This window comes from Jaculus jaculus, chromosome 14 (assembly GCF_020740685.1).
Source record: "Jaculus jaculus isolate mJacJac1 chromosome 14, mJacJac1.mat.Y.cur, whole genome shotgun sequence".
NCBI classification, from domain to species: Eukaryota; Metazoa; Chordata; class Mammalia; order Rodentia; family Dipodidae; genus Jaculus; species Jaculus jaculus.
The window spans coordinates 42,699,541-42,718,167 of NC_059115.1; the positions used below are offsets into that span (position 1 = coordinate 42,699,541).

The window sequence follows — 18,627 nt, forward strand, 5'->3', positions numbered from 1 at the left end:
TTCAGCTCTTCTAAATTAGTTAATAAATTTACCAAATTATGTATTTTTAAAGGCACATGTACTGAACAATTAATTGATTCATTTAAAACTAGAAAAGTTAATAAGAAATTCTTAATCTTCTGGGAGGAGACAATTAGTATTTCTGGTTTAACATTCAATATGATGACTCTGCTTAAATGAAAACTAAAGTGGATACTTGGCCACATTAGTTGGAGTCCATCAAACACAATTTATTTGGAGATTTCAATTACAGCTTTATCTCCTTGAATTATCAAGCATTTTCCCTTAATTGTTCTTTTTTTGTGAAGGAGTCCAGGAGATACTGTAACATGATGATTATTTTGAAATAAAGACATCTATAACTCAAACATGCAGGAGGAGGCTTTACCAACATTGATCTTATTTATCAAAAAGGATTAGGGCTGGAGAGATGGCTTAGTGGTTAAGCGCTTGCCTGTGAAGCCTAAGGACCCCGGTTTGAGGCTCGGTTCCCTAGGTCCCACGTTAGCCAGATGCACAAGGGGGCGCACGCATCTGGAGTTCATTTGCAGAGGCTGGAAGCCCTGGCGCGCCCATTCTCTCTCTCTCTCCCTCTGTCTTTCTCTCTGTGTCTGTCGCTCTCAAATAAATAAATAAACTAAAAAGAAATTTTTAAAAAAAGGATTAATATGCCAAAATGTCCTTGTAAGGGAAGCTACCTCCACTGGGCAAATAAGTAACTCTTGATAGCTTAGATATCCATTGATGATGAAAATAGTGATATTAGAAATTTGCATAAGCAAGCCATATAGTCTTCAATCATTTCACACCATTTGTCATCCTTTGAAAGCTCAATGTTCTCCTTGCATTAAGAAGGCATATGTGGTGGCTAATATTGGTTGTTAAATTGACAGCCTTTATATTTGCAAAGGAGGCAACTTCATGGTGATGTCTGTTATGGAGTTTCTACATTGAGTTAATCAAAGAAGGAAGACCTATCTTAATGCTGGGCTGCAACATACCTCAGTACTGGGGTCTCAGATTTAACCAAAAGGAATAATGAGCCGAGCACCGGCACTCATCGTTTTTCCCATTCTGAAGCCTCTGCCACCAAGCCTTCTCCACTGTGATGGACTGCATTCTTTATTTTTTATTTTTATTTTTATTTATTTATTTTTAACTTCTATTTGAGAGAGAGAGAGAGAGACAGAGAATTGGCATGTTAGGCAAATTCAACTCCAGGCGCTTGCACCACCTAATGGGCATGTCTGACCTTGCACTTGCATCACCTTTGTGCTTCTGGCTTACATGAGATCTGGAGAGTTGGGCGTGGGTCCTTAGGCTTTGCAGACTTCACCTTAACCACTAAGTAATCTCTCTAGCCCTGGACTGCATTACTGAGAGCCTACAAACTTCCTTCCTTCCTTCCTTCCTTCCTTCCTTCCTTCCTTCCTTCCTTCCTTCCTTCCTTCCTTCCTTCCTTCCTTTCTTTTTGCCATCACATCAAGAAGAGTAATAAAACAGACAAGGCCCACATTCTGACCACTTCTCTCAGCTGAATTCAGTGTGCATCATGGCGGATGAACACAAAGAAGTTTACTTTTGCTTTTGCCAACTTTAATTCATAGTCCTCCACTATAGAAGGGTAAGAAAAAGTTTTTGGTATTCTGTACAAAAATGATACAAAAATAGATTAAATAAGTTAAATCAATGGCTGGGTTTAACTTTAGGAGAAGGTAAAAGTCACAAATACAGACTGGGAGCTGGAGGAGGGCTAAGTGGGTAACAGCCCTTGCCACCTAAATGAAAGGACCCTAGAGGGCTGGAAACTGCTTGAGTTGGATTCTCTAGCCACAATATGCACAGCTTGAAGTGGCCCCAAGAACTTCTGAAATCCCAGTCCTGTGGAAAGCAGAGACTGGATAAGCACTGGGTCGCAGCACCCTGTCTCAAGGAAATATGTAGATGAGGGATGGAGTGGAGGCACCCATCATTCTCCCCTGGGCTCTGCACAGCATGTGAGGTGCACACGCATCTTCACACGCACATGCACAAACACCTTCCACCCCCCACACCCCACATACACCACAACCACACTTACTGCACAAAGGCACACAAATAAGCAAGGAAGCAAGCAAGCAAACAAAGAACCCAGAAAGTAGCCTAATCTTCCAATTAGTTGTTTTGAGACTAACATTAGGAAAAGAAATATTGTGGTTCTTAGCAGAAGCAGTGGGCGGTATGAGCTGAGCATGGCAGCATGAACTTGTTCAAGCTGAAAGATGCCTGAAGGAATGCTTTTGGAGCTACAGTGATAGCATGCCAACATTCTTCAGGGAAGTAGTACAATAATTGTCTTGGGGGACAAGATATTCCGGCTATGCTAGCTTCACAATTAACTTGAAATAACTATCATTTTCTGTGAATTCAATGGCACAGGTAGCAACATGATCCCTACTGTGAGTTAGCTTAATGCACTTAGGACACAAAATACAACTATATGTCATGCTAGCTCACAGCACATTGCACATTTAGTGACACCAATTCTTGTATGAAGTAGAAGAAGGAGAGGAAACAGTCGCTGAATGATGAAGACTAAGTTGAATACTGTAACAATCTCCTTAGGAAAAGCCAGTTTGAGGAAAATCTCTGCACAGTGCACAGTGTAAATAGGAGCCTCTGGGATGTCAGATACTGATAAAGAAATGGGTTACTAGGGATACAGGTTGATGCAGTTGAGCTCTGATGAAGCCCTGTGGAGGGAGCTTCAGATCTTCATCTTTTTGTTTGTAATAATATGCTTGGTAAAGCTCAGGAAACATCCATGGGAGCTAAGCCTAAAGGCACTCTGTTAAATCTGCCCCTAGGCTTGAAGGCTTTTATTGAATCTCAGCTCTCCATTTACACATTCATCCCAAAGCCCTTTATTTAGGGTCCGCTATGTTTCAATCATTATGTTAGGTATGAGAAGGAGAGAAATAAATAAAAAAGAGAGAAAGCAGGGCTGGAGAGATGGCTTAGCAGCTAAGGCACTTGCCTGCAAAGCTGAAGGACCCAGGTTTGATTCCCAGGACCCATGTAAGCCAGATGCATAAGGTGGCACATGTGTCTGGAGTTTGTTTGCAGTGGTTGGAAACCATGGCATGCCAATTTTGTGTCTCTCTGCCTCTCTTTATCTCTCACATGAATAAAAATTGATTAATTAATTCATATATTTTAAAGGATAGAAAGAAGACTCCAGTCCTGATGGCCTGCAGCTTACCATGACAGGGAGGATGCCTAAAAGTCAACTTGAATGTGGAATAGATACAGATGGACAAAGCCCCTGGGAAATGCAGACCCGACTTGCCAAGCAAAGAGACTGAATTGCAAGTGGAAATCAGTACATATTTGTGATTATTCCAGGAAGCCTAGTGAAGTATGGACTCCTAGATCCATGATCAATTAAATAGAAAGAAAATACTGTTTATTCCATTAAAATTCAATTATTTATATTTAATAGTTATTTAAACTTTTTGCTCATTAAAACTGAAATAGGTGAACTATATCACAATAAAACTTGCCAACCTATAGACACAAAGTCAAGTTGGGCAACTTCCTAGATTTTGTAAATGAAAGTTTTTTGTTATATTTATTTTTATCCAGCCTTTCCAGGAAAAACAAATCCCCCACAGTGAATGTGTTAGTGAGCTGAATATCTTCTTATATCATTTGAGTATAATTAGATTCTTGATTGAATATCTGGATCCCTGCTCTCTTTCTCTCTCACATGTAACCTGTTAAGTAATAAATCTGCATACATAATGAGGAGGGCTGTTTGACATCTTTAATTGCACTGGTTGGTTAAGTTACACAATTGAAACCATCCGTTAGAAAAGCTCACATACTTAAAAGGCTAAAAACAACATAACAAAGAATAAATTCAGGCTTAGATGAACTTGATATATAAGGAAACAGGTTGCTTTGGAAGAAATGAGTAATATTCAATTCATCAGCAAGTAATTATTACAGTCAGATTCACATTGCTGGACGAACACCTGACCTAAAGCTTATAGGAGGAAATGATTTATTTCAGGCTTAAAAATTCCATGGAAATACTATGAGTGGTAGAAAAAGCTGACTCATTTCCAAAGATCCTAACAGAGAGACACCACCAACAGCTACAACCACAACAACCATTGCCAACTGCTTTCCACACACCTTATCAGGCTGGACTCAGATGCACCCTAAATGACATGCCAACCTTATATCGGGATCTGCCTGCTATGATTTCCAGTTAAAGCTCAATTTTAATAAACCACTTGATTCTATGGGACCACACAAACTATATCCCATTCAAATTGCCACAGAACTAGAAGACCATATAGGGAGATGAACATAAGAAGAATGATATCCCAGAAGCTGACTGGTTGAATGCATTTCTGTTATCACCTTTTCTAATTATCATTAATTTAACTGTTAAAGATGTTAGTGCTATATTTGTATTAAAAATGTGATGACCATCAAAGGTTAGTAGAATTGTTTCAAGGACTCTTCTCAGGAACTCACCATTTATTGCTATTAATTGAAATTTATCCTATTTATATAACAGCTTTCCTTGGAAGACCTCATTAAATCATTTATTCTCTCAGATTGTATTTAAAATGCCATGGCTTATAGACTGTCAAATATTCTTTAGAGATTTGTTACCTATGTGTAAATTAGGGTTCAGATCCCACCTTGTATTTAATTTGCTTGTGTTTTTTCTTATGTTTGTCACACAGTGAGAGGGCTTGTTAAATGTATTATATGGATGAAATATTCAGACTGGAGTCTACTCTCTGAGCTATAATTGAGACTGTTTGCCCTCACTGGATTATAAGGCATCAAATGATATGAACAGAAAGTTTATTTCCTTCATAATGTTTCCTGAATCTCTGAAATTCACATATTCATGTAATAACCTAGCTCCCAGATTTTGCTTAGCTTCTAAAATCAGGGACATTCAGGATTGTATGTCCATCCACAAGAGTCTGAAATTCTCAGAACCTCCTTTCCATCAAGAGAAAAAAATATTATAAGGACAAGACATATAAATCATAATGACGTCTCAAAGAAGAGTGATGAGACCATTCTAAATAGACATTGAGATTTTATTGACTGTCAGCTTTAAGTGCCATTGTTGGGAACAACGTACTCTATCAATATTCTGCTAGTCCCTACAGACTGTGCTAAGTTTAGTCTACTTTATTTCTCCTGAAGCTCTATCAGGGCCCTCCATTTGAAGGTACTTTCACTGGTCTGAAGGCTAGAGGCTGTAATTGAAGGACTAATGTATGACGTGTTATTTTATTTAATCTTCACAACAATTCTAGGACTAGAGTAGTTAATTCTATTTTTAGTATTTTTCAGATGAGGTAATTTGGCTTTCTTAGAATAAGTCAATTCAGGTTCTAAATGCAGTCATCAAGACTCCAGATCCCCATTTTTAGCTAACAGGTTATTTAATACCCTATTTCATTTGTTCCCATATCTCCTATTTATTTGATGATATTGTTTTTTGAAAATCAGTTTTGACTTTAATTATAATTTAAATAAAACACATTTATCCTCAAGTAGATAAAGCCCCAACTTGTATATAGTGGATATCTAATTGGTATATGAATTTTTAGATTGATATAAACTTTTGATTGAAATAAATATGTGTGCACCAAGGTCCCTACACAACTAACTTCACAACTGCAGTCTTCAACAAGTACATATCTCTCTCACCATCCTATAATTTGAAAAGTTTTCTTCCTTTCTTAGGTAGCTAGTTAACTTCAAGAACATGTCCATCCAAAAGAGTTAGTGAATGTTATAATCATATATCGAATGCCGCTTAAATGATAAGCTTTCTTAACTTTAAAAATGAAGTCATTTTCTCTTTTATATCAATAATTCTTAAAAGAATACATTGATTACAACCTTCAAAAATATAAAACTGATACAATTACTAACATTCAATGAATAAACATTGTTTATGAAAAACATAATTTTTAACTCTTAATCATAAATCTATTTTTTAATCTAGAATACTCCCAGAATTGTATGTTACCTAAAAATCAACATACTTGTTTAACTAAATTTCTGTCTATATTTTTAACCTGGGAGACTTGGAAAGTTTTTCTAGTTTAGTGAATAATTTTCTCTAATGAAGACTGCTGTGGAAAAATTGGGTGAATCTACCATGAAGTCATATTTCATCATTGTGCTTTTGGATTTTTAAAAGATATATATACATATACATATATATATATATATATATATATATATATATATATATATATATATATATATATATGCACACACACACATGGCTATTACCACCATTTATGAATTCTCAAACCTATAACAGTCTGGAGAATATAAACTTTTATACTTTTGTCCCGAATTTTTATTTGAGGTCGGGAAGCCCAATAGACTGCCTTTAAAAATTTTTTTTGTTTATCTTTATTTATTATTTGTGAGCGACAGACAGAGAAAGAGGGGGAAAGAGAGAGAGAGAGAGAGAGAGAGATTGGGTGTGCTGGGGCCTCCAATCACTGAAAAAAATCTTCAGATGTTTGGCCCCTCCCCTTGTGTATCTGGCTAATGTTGGTCCTGGAGAATCGAGCCTGAACCGAGGTCCTTAGGCTTCACAGGCAAGCACTTAACTGCTAAGCCATCTCTCCAGTCCCAGACATGCACACGTGTGTGTGTGTGTGTGTGTGTGTGTGTGTGTGTGTGTGTGTGAGAGAGAGAGAGAGAGAGAGAGAGAGAGAGAGAGAGAGAGAGGGAGAGAGAGAGAGACAGAGGCAGAATTTTTGTGCCAGAGACTTCCGCCCCTCCAAATGGACTCCAGATGCACGTGTTCCCTTGGGTTCATGTGCAAACTTGTGGAGTTGCATCACCTTACAACTGGCTTATATGGGGACTGTATATTCGAACATGGGTGCTTAGGCCTCACAGGCAAGCACCTTCACTGCAAAGCCATCTTTCCAGCCCACTGGTTATGTTTTGTTTTACATATAATTTTCTTTTTTCCTTTCTTTAAACTCTCTTAAGTCTTCTTTATTTCTGCAAGATTTTACAAAATTTATTTAGTAATGTGTATAGTCTAATATCATACGTTTATTATCATGTCTTCAGGCAGTTTAATTTTAATTACTTATGACACTAGGCTCTTATTTTCTGGCAAAGACTAATTTAAGAAGGACAAGAGAAGTGATGCCTCAGTACATTGCTTTCTATTAAATTTTCAAAGAAGTGTGAAGATTATTAATTATCAGGTTTTTAAGGTGGGAAACAAAGAATTTACAATGTTCAAAAACATCTATGAAAATTTTCCTTATAACTCACAAGTGACTCTTTCCTCTGTCAGTGAAGAAAGAAAGATTCACTTTTTGGACTCAGGTTGTGGGACCTCCTGTTTTATATGTTAATTCTTACATATTGATCCACAGCCATTTTATATAAGTTGTCCATTTAGTTTTGTTTATATGGTATTATTACATTTATGTTAAGTAGAAATATCATGTGAAAAAAATCAAGAGGCTCTAAGAAAATAACAATGTATATTTAAGTAGTGATATATACTTTTGAAAATGTCATGGATGGTCATGATTTGAAAGGTGGTGGTAGTGGTGTTACATATTTCCAACAAGCTCTTTTGATTGATTTAATTTACAAATTGACATTAGATCAATGAATTTGAGTGGCTTTCTTGGGCATATGAGTTGTTCTATTTCTTATTTCCAATAATGGGTAATCACCTACCTCAAAACATCAAAAAATTAATCAATAACACAGCATTAACTCTACTATTTGGGAAATCATTGTTAGTTCTGACTTTTGAGCTTACAATATCCAAGGTTTTTCTACATTTACAAGTGTGATGGTTTGACCACAGTTGGCTGGGTCTCTTGCCCTGTAGCCCTGCAAAATGACAAATCTTCTCCTGTCCTCGGTTCTCCTCTTTTTTTTTTTTTTTTTTTTTTTAAGAAAAGCCCAAGAATTTTGATATTCTGGACACAGAAAATCCAAATTCTAATCTAGATTTAAGGGGAGAGAATTGGACTCCCTTATTAGCAACACAGCAAATAAAACAAGGGATGAATGATGTGCACATTATCTATCACAATGGTACAACTGAGAGCCACACTCCTCAGCTCATATAGGACTACTTTGTGCCAATCACTATGTCTTTTCTACTTGTATTTCCATACCATATATTTCTGAGATTAGAAACGTAATTTCTAATTTTGCTAGGCCCTGCATATAATACTTTCTTATTTTCATCATGCATTCTCAGCATTTACTTGTTGATGTTTACTTGCTCATTAGTATTTTTCTATTTTTCTCCAGATTATATGTTGTTACCTTTTTAAATTATTTGTTTATTTGTAAGAAGAGATAGAGAGAGAGAAGAGAGAGAATGAGTGGAGATGAGTGCACTTGGGCCTATAGTCATGCAAATGAACTCCATATACATGTGTTACTTTCTGCATCTGGCTTTACATGGGTACTTGGATTATTAAGCTTTGCAAGAAAGTAGGTAACTGCTGAACCATCTGTCCAGACAGTATTATATGTCGTTAAAACCTACTCTGTATAGATATACCACATCTTAGTTATCCATTCTTCTAGTGATGGACATTTGGGTTGATTCCAGCTCTTAGATGGAATTCTATACAGCAGTAGGAAAAATGACACAATGAAATTTGAGGAACAATGGTTGAACCTGGAAGAGATCATTCTCCGTGAACTTACCAAATCACAGAAAAAAAATTGCCACATAGTCTTACTCATCTACAGCACCTAACATGAATCTACCCAAGATGCCTTACATACCCAGCAAGCATCTTGTGGACTAGACAATAGGATGGGTAGGGAGGCAGGGGAGGGCAATGTAGGGGTGGGAAACACAAATCTAGGCCCAAACGGCAATGGTACCATAAAATTCAGAGAGACCTAAAAGGTTTCCTAAGAAAAAGACAGATTTCTGTCAGAGTACTTGATGGCCCACCAAAGGTTAGTGGTAAGACCCTATTGCTGAAGACACCTATGCAGTTGACACATAAAATGGAATGGCATGGCTGGAAGTTGGAAGAGAGTCAATCCCCAGACAGTCAGCACGTCTAGTGCCAGAAGGTGCTACATGGGCAACTGGGAGAAATGACCAATATCTGTCCAAGCAACTCATGGTCTAACCTACTTAGCAGCACATAACCTGTCAGGATGCTCACACAAATGCAATAGTGGCACACAAGCATGGAGGGAAACCAACTGCTCTTGATTTGGCTAACTAATCCCCTCACTGGTATGAAACCTGTAGCTGGAACTGGAAACAAGTCAGAGCCATATCCAAACATAAGCCTGCTCTCCACTATCAAGCTACAACCAATCATGCACTATAAGAGGGCCTACACCTATGAAATTGTCTATAAAAAGGTAAGGGTTATCTCATTTGTATGGTGCTAACTTACTCTCCATTGGAGAATCTGCTTCTCTTTTTCAGGTAGATGTAAGGAGAGAGCCACCCCATCATACCTCAAAAGGGCCCCGGCAGACATTAAGAACAATTGGCAAAACAAGCAAGGGTACTGTTTTCTTAGTGAACCGGGTACCAGCACAAGGGTGAAGGAGATCAACACAGAGATAAATCAACTCCTACCAAATCAGACAGCCAGAGACCCCAACACCTCATCACCTCGTCACTGAAGCAGACCAAAAATGAACCCAACATGGCTCAGGGAAATTTTGCAGAAGAGAGGCTGGAAAGAATGTCAGAGCCACATGTTGGGTCATGATATGCTGACATTTATCCTAACCATAACTGTGGGCTAACTCCAGAATGTATGATCCATATACCTCAACAAGGAGGGGTGAAGGGGAGGGGATAGGTCAAGGATGAGCCTGATAATGGTACCAAATTTACTGTATTTGATGAGTACAAAACTAATTAATAAAAAATAAATGCCAAAGGAAGGGTAGGACTCCTTAAAACGTGCTCCTCCATACACAAAATGGTCTTGATATCCATGACCTCACAGTGCCTGACAGTACCTACACAAGGCCATCATAATAGGAGGAAAAGATGATGACATCAAAATAAAAGAGAGACTGAGTGAAGGGTAAGGAATATGATGGAGAGTGGAGTTGCAAAGGGGAAATTAGGGGGAGGGAGGGAATTGTCATGAGTTATTATCTATGATTATGGAAATTGTCAATAAAAATAAAATATATTTTTAAATCTCTCTAAAAAATAAAATAAAACCTACCCTGGATAAAGATGAATGAGGGAGCTTGGGAAAACAGAAAGTCTGCTTATATTCATGGAGATTCTGATCATCCAAGATTTATGCTCTGTGATCTATCTATCATGTGTACTTTTAAACAACTCTGCCACTCATCTGGTAACACCAGGACAGTTGGTGATGTTGCCAGCATATAACTTCTGAGACTTTGAAACATTTCAAGTTGTTTCTTCATTAACATGCGTGGTGGTTTGGACATGATGGCTGGGGTGTTTGTGGTGGTCCTTTCATGTGGAAAGATGCTAAGAATGTAAATTAAGCTGGCACTTTTTTTTTTTTTTTTTTTTTAAGGAAGATTCTTGATGTAGCTCAGGATGATTTGGAATTCACTGTGGAATCTCAGGGTGACCTCTAACTCATGGTGATCCTTCTGTCTCTGCCTCCGAAGTGCTAGGATTAGTGTTGTGTGCCACCATGCCAGGTAAGTTTGTACTTTTAAGAAGCTTGAATGGTAAATGAGGGAGCCAGATATGGAGGCTCACATCTTTAATCTTGGCACCAGAGAAGAGGAGGTAGGAAGAAGTCCTTGAGTTCAAGACTTGGCTTGACTATAAGGTAAGGAATAGGTCTGCTTGAGCTAGAGTGAGACCTGTCTCAATAAAGAAGAATAATTAAATGACATAACATGATGAGAGTGGAGAAGCAGACAGGACAAGAAGCATATCATATAAGAACTGAGCAGAGGGAAGAACTGGACAGGGAAATAGGATGGAGAAGTGAAAACATGTCACAAAAGTATTTTTAACTTAGAGATGATAAGTACTTCAGGAAACTGGTTTGAGTCATTAAAGAATAATAAACTCGGCTAGAGCAGCTTCTGCCTCAGAGTTCGCAGGTCTGCACCTCAAGCCACTGAAGATTTTCCCATCTCTAAGCAGTCATCAGCCTGGAAAATAAAACATCTGCAGAAATGAGCCCATGCATCTCTGGCAACAACACTACTCAGCCTTCCATGCAGGGTGTGCTCCAGCAGAATGGAGATGGAGTCCCCAGTCCCATTCCTATAGGGGCAGAGAAGTGCTTGCGGGGTACCCCTGGGACCTCCTGAGTCAAGGTTAAGGAGGACTGTGCAGGAACGTGTGCCACACACCAGATGAAATCCACGGTGTTGATGAAGGATTGCCTGGCATCCAGATTTGAAGAAGGAACTCCGTGTGTCTTGAGCTCTTCTGAGGATCCATCTCTGACAGGATGTGAGCCAAATGATACTGATCTGGAGACTGATGAGGACCCTGAGTTGTACCCATCATATGTCTGGAGCAAGTCAGAACTGACACGTTCTAAAGGCCCACTTGGATCACTTGAATGGTGCCCTGTGCCCCCTGAAGAGTTGACTAAGGCATTTGATTTCTGAAGAAAAAACGCAGGAAACCAAGAAGCAAAGGAAGAACTGCACAAGACGGTGGACACAATATCCCAGCCTCATAAAACCGAGCTTCCAGGTCGTCTGAGGTGGAAGTGTCACTTGCCTCCTCCAGGAGTTTGAGTTAAACCTATCTTGAAGAACTAACCCTGTTTTATAAAAGAAGAATACATACTTATATGTACAAGTTCTTTTATGTAATCATTTTACATAGAGACTCTGAAAAGGATCCCATTGCAATAATAAAAAAGAATAGATATTCAAAAAAAAAAAAAGAATAATAAACTCCTTTGGGTTTATGTCCAGGAATTATACTGGTATAGTAGGGTCATATGGTAGCTCAATTTTAATCTTTTTGAGAAATCTCCACAGAAATACATGCATATCCATGTTCATTGCTATCCTATTCACAATAGCTAGGAAATGGAATCAACCTAAATGCCCATCAACTGATTCAATGCATAATGAATGGTACATATTTATAATAGAGTTTTACTCAACTATAAAGAAAAATGAAGTTATGAAAATTTCAGGAAAATGCATGGAATTGGAAAAATTCATACTATAAGAAAAACCCAATTCCAGAAAGAGAAAAATCACAGGTTCTCTCCTGTATGTGGATCCTAACTTTTAAAGAGTATATGTATGTAAACAAGAGGCTGTAGGGCTAGGGAGACTGCCCAGTGGCAAAAGGTATGTAGAAGCTATTTTTTTTTTTGTTGTTGTTTGGTTGTTTGGGGGACAAAACATGTGGTGAGCAGCAGCTTGTGGTAGGAAAAACATTTTTCAGGCTTACAGTTGCAAGAGGAAGTTTCATCATGCTATAGAAAGGCAGAACAACTGACTGATAATGTCACATCTGCAGAAGAGAGAGAAGAGCAAAAGTGAGCTTTCAACATCCAGTGGGTTGGAAGTAATCAATTCCAAAGAACTTTCACAGTATCGTACCTTCTCTAGCACAGCTCAATCTCCCAAAGTCTCCACCAGAAAGGACTAAATACGAAGCTTAATCACAAATATTAGAGACTGTGGTGGACATTTTCCATTTAAACCATCACTAGGCACTTGCCTCTACACTCTGCAGGTCTGTGTTCCATTTCACATTCATTCACATACAGCCAGACAGATGTTCATTTGCAGCATCTGGAGACTCTAACCCACACATACACACAAACAAAAAATTACATTAAAATATTTTTAAAATGATTTTAAAATAATGGGATGTAAGACTGAGTATGAAACATGATTCTATTTAGGATGCTACAAAAGGTGACAAGAAGGAAAGAAAGGACAAAAGGAAGTACAAACCAAAAAGTGGGATAAATTCGGGGTGAAAAGAAAAGAGGGGGAAAGGAAAAGATGGGAAAGGAAAGTAAAACAAACAAACAAACAAAAAACCAGTATGAAAATATCAAGTTGAAACTTAACTATAAGTATTAATAAAATATATAATTTTTTCTTTATAAAAGAGTTAGCTAACATGTAGGTATTAAAAAGGCATCTTGTCTGGGTGGGGGTGGGCGTGGTCCAGGATTAGATGGAGATAGGTGTTGTTTGCATTGAAACAAATTGTTCACCTTGACATTGAGGAAGGGCTTCTGTATCTCAGCCCAAAGTAATGACAAGGAGAGAAGGCTAGGGAAAGTTTAAGGATCATTGAGGTGGGGATGAAGAAATATGAGAATTTTTATGAGGAATTAAAGATATTACTGAATATAATTTCAAAGAAAATATTCAAATTTTGGTGGCAAATTATAGTTGTGAAAAAGAGAATTTAAATGAAAAAAGATATTCATATTTCTTAAAGGAACTAGAACCATTTGAGCAGAGAATAATTTTTTTTTTATTTATTTGAGAGTGACAGACAAAGAGAGAAAGACAGATAAAGGGAGAGAGAGAGAATGGGCGTGCCAGGGCTTCCAGCCACTGCAAACGAACTCCAGACGCGTGCGCACCCTTGTGCATCTGGCTAACGTGGGACCTGGGGAACCGAGCCTCGAACCAGGGTCCTTAGGCTTCACAGGCAAGCGCTTAACCGCTAAGCCATCTCTCCAGCCCGCATTTGAGCAGAGAATAAAATAATAAAGACAGCACAGATTTATTTCTTTCTACTAAAAACTTGTAATTTTTATTTTGAATAATCTCTAGAATAAAAAAAAAGAATGAGAAGTCCAATTATACTTCAGCACTGTTTAATATAAAATTCTCCAATTATTTTTTCTGCCTACTGAGATTTTATAACTAGAATATGGTCATTAGAATATTTGAAGAAATAAAGTGTGTTCAGGGAAAGGCATTAACATACCTCACTTAAAATAAGCTGAATGGTGAAAAGTCAAGTTAAAGAGGGAAGAAAAACAAAAAAACAAAGACAAAACAAAACAAAAAACACCAAATAGAACCTCAAGTGTAAATATATCCTCTGGGATCTTGCCAGCTTTTGTGTAATGCTTCCCTCTATCTTAAAACAAAGTCTATGTAAGTGGAAGAACAAGAGTTTCTTTTTCTTTTTTTTTTTAATCTGATAAATCTCTTTTTAAAAGAGCTTAATATTTCATTAGGAAAGACCAAAAATTAAACCTCAGGAAATTAAGCACAAAGGCTTTACCCAGGCTCTGTGAGAATGGCCTGCAGCTAGGGTTAGGAGACATCATCTGCTGATCCCTACGTGTCTGGCATTAGTTTGGAAGTAGCTGTTGCTAATATGAATTATGTATTTGTCATCTTTAAAATTCAAGGCAATGGTTCCTCCCTTTGATATACACACTTAAGTACCCTTGCACACTTACAAGTATGTCCCTGTGAAGAGTGTGCAAAAAAACATTTGACTATTCAAAGCACCTTTTGATTTGCTTTATTCCTGACACCAAGCACTTTAGTTTGGCACACTTTGAGAACCTTGTCTTTTGTTGGAAAATTAATATGTTCTTCCTTATCTCACCAGTGATCATATACAGAGAAAGACTTATGGAGGCTACTGAAGGCATGTGGGGAATGCAAGCAACACTTTTATTGGTTGATAAAGGACCAGGAGAACATGGCTGGTGGCTAATAATGTGTTTTCTGAAATCAGTAGTACCTGGATACAAATTCCAGCATGATCATGTAGTAGTTGTGGACTACTGGAAAATGCTGTTATTATTGATCCTATTTTCTTCTGGGAGAGATGACAACAGTGCTGACAGTATACAGGTGACATAAAGATTAAAGGAAATGACATAGAGTTATCATCAGAGTACCTGATATTACATTTCTTATATTATTTTATGGTATCAACTATGACAAAGTATGATTAACTTTAATCTTCATTTTCCTCTCTATGAAAGAACACAAATGAGTGGAAAATAGAAGTAAGTTTTGGTTTATTCAAAAAGTATCACAAGACCTGAAATGCTATTTTGCCAAATGGAATTGAAATCTGCCCCTTCCAACATTGCTCAGTATTTGCAGTGTGCTCCCTTTCCTCCTGTAACATTTATTTGATTATCTGCAACATTTAGCTTATTTTTCTTTCTATTTGTATAATAGATGTTCAAGGGCAGAAAATCAAAATAGTTTCCAGAATCAACCTAATTAACAAATATAACCTCAATATCAAAACTATTGTTTTGAATGTGGTCAATAGTATATGAATATTTATTGAATGAATATTAAAAAAAGGAAAACAATAAATGACAGAAGCACTTATATGAATTGAAAAACACAATAAAGCAGGAAAATTAAGAGAGATGAGAAAATATGTATAATTTTATAATATTTTACATATTTTTAAGAACTTGTAATGTTGCAAAACATGTTTTTTCTTCTCCACTAGTGCATCATTTGCCTTTTATACCTTAAAATATAAAAACAAATATGAATTTTTTGTTAGCAAATGTGTTTTATTTTCAGAAAAGATGCTTTAATTATATCTAAAATAAGTATAAAAGAAATGGCAGCTTTATAGTTAATGATACATTTTCTTTTCATGTGTGTGTGTGTGTGTGTGTGTGTGTAAGAGGGAGACAGAGAGAAAGAGAGAGGGAGAATAATTACCCCAGGCTGGCTTTACATGCATCATTCTTCTGCCTCTGCCTTCTGAATGAGTGCTTGCATGACTAGTTTGTAGGTGGGCCTTTGCAAAAATTGAAGCCACTACTATAGGTTTTAAAGGAGATGTAAATGGTTTAGAGGTACAAAAGAGGTTACTGGGAGGGGAGAGAGATGAAGATAGAGAAACATGGGGTGATGTGCTTGTATGAAAATGTCCTTATGTAACACAAATGCTTTGGGCAATGAGTATATGCAATAAATAATTTTACAAAAGTAGAATCCTTCAGCTTCTGTAAGTTTCCTAGCTGACTTGCAGAGCCTGAAGAGGACCTTGAGTATGAGCTCAGGGCAGGACATCAGCATTCCTTCCTCAGACAATGAGTATGAGCTCAGGTCATGACATCAGCATTCCTTCCTCAGACAATCGCCGGATCTGCTGTCTGTCTTGGTAACCAAGAGGAAGATATTTAAATCATCTACACCACATATGGTTTGGATGTAGGGATCACATGATTCAAGGCAAAGAGTCTAAAATTCTCTCATGTTTAAAAAAGACAACATTGCAAACAAAAGATGCATGGAGAGGCTGTATCTATGCTCCATTTCCTCATTTTCAGCTTGGAAAGAAATTCACATGTAACTGGGTAAAATGGCACACAGAACATCCAAATAAATTATCTATTACAGGTGATCAATTTCCCCAGCTTCAGGAAATTATTAATATGTAATCCTAATGAATGATAAAATCCAGATACTTTATGGAAAGGATTTCACATACCTGTTTCTCCAATTTCTGTTTTTCTATCAGCCCCTATGCATCTATGCTATTATATGCAAACACCACTTTAAATCACACAAGTTTCATACTAACATAGAGACTTGTGAAAACGTTCATGTCACATCTCCTTAGGATTCCATAATCCAGGTATATAGGGTGATCATTCATCCATTCCTACTTTTCTAGAGCAAATCCAGGTTTGTCTACATTCCTACTAATTTTCAACATAAAACACCTCTCAATTTGGATAATGAATGTTGGGGTAACCTAAAGATTTTAAACGTCAGATACCAAGAGAAAAGGAAGTCAAATTTTCAAAGAAGACACACTACTGTATGCCTGTCTTCATGGTTGACTATCTATTATTCTGTGTACTGAATGATGTGAGATCTATGGAAGCTAGCAAGTTTGAGATGTTTAACTTTAAGGTAGTACTGTTGCATGAGATGACATTTATGGAATTCACAACTCTACTCACATATCTACTACTTCAATACCCGGCCCCCTTTCTTTATTCCTTGGGACAAGTTCTGTCTGAATTTGGAGTCCACTAACTCATTGAGAGTAGCTAACCAGTAACAGCCCAGGATCGACCTACCTTCATCTTGCCAGTCTGGGTTCTCACTTACATAGTTGAAAAAAAAATAAAAAAATGATACCTTTCTAGATAAATCATGTTTCTGATAACATTCTTGGTAGAATTTTGTTTGGATGATTTTTTTTTTTTACACTTTTACAAATAAACACCAGACAGAAAAAGACACACACCTTTGTAATGTATGTGACACCAGGGAGTTGCATTTTGGGAAACCCAAATTGAACAGAGTTTAATTGAAGTTAATACAGAGAAAAGCATGTTCTTTATGTTCTGGATGTGTTGTCCTTTGTGTTTCTTGAAGCATAAGATGAATTGGTTAAAAAAAAAAAATCAAAGAGCTTCTTATTACTGTTGATTTTGGAAAGTTTCTATAGGATAATACTGAGCTTCTCCAGGATATGAAGATCAAGTTTAGGGGTTACAAGCAGAATAGAACACATGCAAAAAAAAAAACCAAAGAGTTGCTGCAGGCTTCCAGGAAGGGCTGCAAGGATTCTTGTATGACTGTTTTAAGAACACTTAAAATGGATAAAAACCTCAATGACAAATTGGAGCTCTTAAAGAATGCAGCTGTCTTTGGATTATTCTCTGCAGAGTTCTCTGAAGAATTATCCTGCATGTCTTTAATGACAACTCCTTTCAATATGTCGCCACACAGTCTCCTCAGTGTGGACGTCATAGTTGAATGCTTTACATGCTTCTCTTGATTATCATTTCTGTGAGAATACAGGAGTAATGGCTTGTCACCATGCATACCAGATTCATCATGTTTCACTCTGCTAAGGTGATGGTCTGATATTCAGTTCATGAAAACAATTATAATTCCATATACTTCTTCATTAAGTGGTGCCTTAAAATTTCAAAACTGGTACTTTTTCTTGCCTTAAACTTTTCATTTCATGAGCTGCATGAGAATTTCCTTTCAATTTCTGTATTGTCATAAATTCATACGTCCTCTGTAAATTATCTAAATGAGCTTAATTTTTTTTAGCCTGAATCCCCATCTTCCTCTTTTCTTCACATACTGCATTTAGCTTTTTCCTTAAGTTATTCGGTTCTTTCAGTGCACTTTGTTATTTTGGAGGCAGTATCCTTATAATCCCTCTTAATTAATTCTTCTTCTGTTTCCTGTTTCTTCCAGTCAGGCTGAGAATTCAGTTCATCATCTAGGCATGTCGCATTTAAGTGTTTGAATGAACTGCAAAATGGTGTTGTGTACTACTTTCTTTCATTAGAGTAACATCTTAATTATGAACCAACATTGTCTTCAACACAATAGATATCCAAATTATCAGGGGAGGTTAGACATCTTCTCTTATATTTAGCCTGATCAAAATTTGAAAATTAATGCAGAATAATGCATCTTCTGGTGAGGCCACAGCAGCTTGCATGAGTCATTCCACTAGGAGATCCTGCCCAAAAGTTTTCTTAGAGCAAACAGGGGTCTAAGTTAATTAAATGCATTTGTGTGTGTGTGTGTGTGTCTGTGTGTGCAACTGTGTGTAACCACGTAGTATATGTAAATATATATATATTAAAGAAGAGAGGGCTGGAGAGATGG

The 18,627-nt window shown here is 37.1% G+C and overlaps 1 pseudogene; it reads right to left on the reverse strand.

Annotated features, from left to right (window-relative positions):
- Positions 1 to 1,540: 1,540 nt before the first annotated feature.
- On the reverse strand, positions 1,541 to 18,127 carry LOC123454657 (annotated as a pseudogene).
- Positions 18,128 to 18,627: the final 500 nt, after the last annotated feature.